Consider the following 5,284-nt stretch of genomic DNA (forward strand, 5'->3'; position numbering starts at 1 on the left):
TATGTAAGCATTGAAACACTGCAGAGAGTACAAGTAACAGTATTGTAGAAATTCATTTCACCGAAACAATAACCTGGCGCACAGTGTGACGTCAAAAAAGGCGCACAACTTTGACGCTGCGTTTTCTCCGTTTTTCACATCCACGCGTAAACGCAAAAACAGTTTTCGAAAATATCCACCCTGGCAGGCGTTTTTATAAATCTCCGTTTTCAGTGACCGAAAACGCCGTTTACGTGTGGACAGAAGGTGCAAACGCATAGAAAAATCTGCGTTTTCAAAAATACCCGGGTATGTGTGGACATAGCCTCAGTGTGGACGAGAGGCCAAAACGGAGAGAAAATGATGAGTGGACGTGGCCTGGGACTCCCACAGCTGTCAAAGAGCCTGGAACGGCTGAGGAAGGGCCAGTGTTCTGAGAAACCACCCTACTCTGACAAAACGTCCTACCCGTATTATAATTTGACAGTGACTTGCGACTAAACGTAACCCTACCCTGAAGAAGTATTCCAGATGGGTGAGAGAAAAAGAAGTTAATTCGGCGTTGGTTTTGTGCGCATGCGGCGCAGAAACATTGGGTAGGATGTTTTTCATGTAGGATGGATTCCCAGAACTGGACTGGGAGCAGCAGGGTTTGAAGGACGTTGCCTGAAAGCAGTGGCGTGTCCAGCGGGGTGGCACAGGCCACCCCCCCAACCAGACTGGCCACCCCAGGTGCCACCCCGAAGCTAAAACAATAAAATTTAATGAAATATCAAATGTACGATTATGGTTTCACAGTGAAGCTCAGATGTCCGAGGGTAAGTGAATGCAGCACCGGCTTCTGCACTATGTGCATCATGTTAGCAAAGGTAGAAGAGCCAAGCACGAAAGACGGCACCACAGAAAACATTTTTTCAGCGAAAGATTAACAAGTTAACATAGCTGGACTAGCCATCGGACATTTGCACAGTGGGCTGATGACCTATTAATTTATTTTTTTTTGTAACGGCATGAACAATGAGAGGTGGTGGATTGGCCAGATGCTGGAAGATTTGTAAAAATAACTCAGGTGTTTGGTGGTGGCTATGGAGGAGCTTCCACAGAGGCAACAGGTGGATGAGGGAAGGGGAGGCAGTAGGAGAGCCCCGAGGCAGCCGCCGGTCCGAGTGTCAGGTGAACTGAACTTCAGGTAAGAAGTTATGAGCTGCAGTCTATCTGGGTCAGATATAAACCACGTTTAGGTGGAGTTTATTTTCGTTGTGCTGACTTTTTACCCTCAGTTGCTATAACTCATACTGCGTTCTAGCCAGTTTGACGGAGTTTCTATACAGCTGGGTGGTGCTATGATGTTACTGATAGTGAACTTTATTTTATTCATAAGGTTAGTTAGTAGAGTTGCCAACGGCTCCTTAAAAAAATGGAATGGTCCGTCATTCAGAGAAAATATTACACGTTTGGTATTGAGCTGAGAAGAGACGCAGTTTGTCCCGGACTTTCGCTATAATGAAAAAAAGACACAAAGCTGGAGTTATTCTGTCGTAACGCTGCACAGCTGCCTCTTCTTCTCTCATCCTCTCCCCCCTGCCTCTCCTGTTGCTACTTCAATCATGAAACTGATCAATGATCAGCTGATCGGCTTTTCTCTCTTGTTTGTTTATCGCCCACTTTGCGCCAGAAAGAGGAAACCAGCGGATGTCGCGCTAAACAACAGCAGCACGTTTAAGCTTGATCAGCTGTTGTTAGAATGTATTTAATATTAATTTCTAGTATCAGCTGATGTTTGCTGGAGCCACAGCTGTAAAGCTGCTGGTCATGATATCGGTTTGGATATGTGGTGAGAGGGAAACATGAGGATGAAACCAGGAGATGTCCTTACTGAATCATCAGAGCTGTGATGGAGAAACAGGTTTACCTTTTAGGTGACATGAATGAGTTGAAGGGAAGTTATGAACTGTTTCTGAGAGACAAATAACACCAGGATCCTTTTCTATGTAGCTGACAGCTGGTAACTGTGCAGGGGTGGATCTAGCAAAGTGTTGCCAGGGGGCCAGGTAGGGCATTAACAGGGAAAGGTGGGGCACAAAGAAATACTTTTCTTTTTTATTCTCATTTAAAATGTCTCACTTTTAATAAATAATTATCTGAATCTTGCGAACAAAGTTTTTATCTGATGTAAAATGTATAGAAATCATACATATACCAACAAGACTTCTCACAGTTTGTGAGAAGATTATCTTCTTTTTTTAATAGGCATTGGTTTTGCATTGGCATTGGCTAATTTGCCAATTGTATGTTAAAAATGTTCGTATTTTAATATTAAAAAATGTTTTTGCCCAAAACACATATGCACTACATGTCAGTAAAAATACTATGCAAATATTGCTGTCCTTGACTGCTGAATAAACACTGACTGATTGTATCTCTTGTACTTTATCAACGCAGTATCTAAAAACTTTGCACCGTAGTGGTTAAAATCTCATTCTAATAAGAGTTAAAAGCGCATTCGGTTGTTAGGTTTACAGGGTTATTGAATTATGGTTAACGGTTGGTAGAATTGTTTTTAACATTATCTGACAATTACATCTGCCACCCTTCTCCAAATCTGTGCCCCTACCTGGCCCCCCTAACAAAAATTTTCTAGACACGCCACTGCCTGAAAGTCATGAGCTTTTGCTCAAACTGCAGACACAAGCTGGGCCTCGCATCTCTCTTCAAAATAAAAGCTGACGGCTTGAACAACTACAACTCTTCTCACTCCACCTATTTCATGAAGGAACGTCTGCTGCTATTTATCAAGTGTACCGAGAAGGATTTCAGCAGATTTGATTTCATGGAAAAAATAAAATAAATAAAAATAAATAAAATGCTGATAATATTGATTACATGGTTACAGTCGGTTTCTCATTACGTAAAGTTTTTGTTTTTACAGAAACAGAAACTTCTTCTATATGGCTGAAAGCACACGACAGTACGTGGCTCCAATTTCCCAGATTTCTTGCACGATCGTCCGGCTCAGGTGGAAATAATCTGACAGGCTCTGAACGTCTATGAGAAGGAAATGTGAAATACAGTGACCCCGAATCCTAAACCATCACTCCTACTTAATCCGACATGTCAAACTCCGTCTAGACTCTGAACGATGAAGTGCCATTTCCCTTCATTCTCCTATAAAAAGCGGAAGCTTTAACGGGTTACTTGTGCCAGCAGGGATAAAGCTGCGCTGTTCTCCTCAAAGCCCGAAAGGCTTCAGTAAGAAAAATATGTCCCCTAAAAAAAAAAGATTCACTGCGCAAGCAGCTTGGAGTAACGCAAGCGATGACGAGGTGCCTCGTCTTCTTCTGCTGCCGTCTTTCATGTCAGCTTTATGATTACGGGGTGTGAGAGAAGGAGAACCTAAGGCGACAGGCATCTAACGGCACCACTAGGCAAGGCATCCTGCATCCCTTTAATTAAAGCTAATAGGCAGCAATTACCAGGAATCAGTCAAGAGACGGTTAATACCAACACTGCCTCTAATAATAATTAGAACATCAACAGCAGGCATTCAGTTCGTGCTGGTGCACACATGCCTCGCACCGCTCCAGGATTAGCCGGGCTTTAAAAGAAAACACAACTAGATGGGAGTAGCTCGCCATGTCATGTCTGTGTCATGTTTATGCCCTCATTACAATTTATATGCTCACTAGAAATATGGCATCATGTTACCCTCTAAAAAATGTGACTGCATCAAAAGGTTAAAATTGAGTGTTTACATGAAACGCTCCAAATCTGCCCCAGATTGTTATGAGTCTGTACACGGTTACTGATACAGTTTAAATGTGCATGTTTACGGTGCTCACATGAGTGTAATCCAGCCTAAATCAGATACAGAGTAATGAATGGAGTCTCCGTCCAAATGTGAGTGAACGGTGAACGCGCTTATATTCAGTGCGGCTGCTCTTTATGGGTAAATCATGACGATATTAAGCTTATACGCGGTAAGTAGATCAAACTGCAGTTACATGAGTGGGACAACAATGAGAAAGCTCACGCCAGAGCTGTTAATCACCTTTTGAGGGCTAAAGCTTAAATGCACGCTGCTGGCCAGAGGAGACGGATCCGTCTACTTACAAACAACACGGCAGATCGATTCCCCCGAACTGGAGCGCCGTGAGCTGTCCACGGAGGAAGGGGGAAGTGATTTTGGGCTTCGTCTAACTGCGCTTCCAGCCAAACCACTTGGATAGACACACTGACGCTCGTGGACCCAAACAGCACACAGCTCCCTTACACGCACGCACCGCGGCTCACATTCGCACACTTTCTCCTCAGAAAGGTCTCGGAAGTCCGGTGAAACTGTGAGCACTGTGAGCAGTGCTGCAGTCAACAACTGTGTGCAGGCCCCGTGGTACCTACCGTGCTCGGTGTCTCCCGGTGCTTTCGCTTATTATCGCCGGTGGAATCCACAGCACGCGACGCAGCGTAACCCCAAACAGAGGCAAAAATAATAATGGCAACAAAACACAAACGAACCAGCTCCGGTAAAGTTAGAACATCCACAAGAGCCCGGAAACAAACCGTACAACCGGGGAGGGAAAAATAAAGCAGCAACAAGTCTAGAGGACAGCGGAGTGTTTATCGTGGGAGTGTGTCCTGAGAAACACCCACCCACACGAGCTCCAGCTATCTGCTCTCCAGAGGCAGGAGGCGGTGGGCTGGGACTAAACCGGGCAGCACTGATAGGACGGTCACACCGTCCGCTTTAACCCGCTCACTGCCACACGCCACAGCGGTGGCACGCGCATATATAATAAGAATAACAATAACTTTATCCTATGCTACATCCTGAGGGAAATTCTTTTGTCATGCACATGCTCAAAGCAGCAGGAGAGCCAGAGGAACAGATGAATAGTAGTGTACAGTAATATACAGTTAGATAGTTATTTGATACTATGCCTTGCACTAACGAAGTAATATTTATAACTATATCCTGGAGAATAAATAACTTAACTATCAGTGCAGGCGATTCTAGGAAGTGACATAGTATTGTGCAATAGAATAAAGGGAGTAGCAGCGTATAATGGGGGGATGAAACAAATATTCAATAAGGTACTGTTGGGTAATATTGCACGGTCTGAAAGGGAACAGAATAACATTGGTAATAGTCTCAGGAAAATCACCTACAGAGTGAGGAGTGTATATAAATCCCCCTCTCGCCCCTGCGAGCGGTCTATCCATCAAGTCGGGTCCTCTACCAGAGGCCTGGGAGCTTGAGGGTCCTGCGCAGTATCTTAGCTGTTCCCAGGACTGCGCTCTTCTGGACAGA

At 44.4% G+C, this 5,284-nt stretch overlaps 1 protein-coding gene across 4 annotated transcripts in view; it reads right to left on the minus strand.

The window, feature by feature from the left end:
* The window catches only part of disp1 (dispatched homolog 1 (Drosophila)), a 123,018-nt gene that overhangs the window by 37,813 nt on the left and 79,921 nt on the right, over positions 1 to 5,284 (minus strand). Inside the window, exon 1 of one of the 4 annotated variants that reach the window (XM_005724781.2) lies at positions 4,375 to 4,712. The exons of 2 other annotated variants lie outside the window; for them this stretch is intronic. The gene's annotated coding sequence lies outside the window, so the exon portion shown is untranslated. Of the gene's footprint in view, positions 1 to 4,089; positions 4,216 to 4,374; positions 4,713 to 5,284 lie in introns of those variants that run through there. One more of the 4 variants, XM_005724783.1, reaches the window with a different exon arrangement.

This window comes from Pundamilia nyererei, unplaced genomic scaffold (genome assembly GCF_000239375.1).
Source record: "Pundamilia nyererei isolate P.nyererei 1_Seehausen unplaced genomic scaffold, PunNye1.0 scaffold00013, whole genome shotgun sequence".
NCBI classification, from domain to species: Eukaryota; Metazoa; Chordata; class Actinopteri; order Cichliformes; family Cichlidae; genus Pundamilia; species Pundamilia nyererei.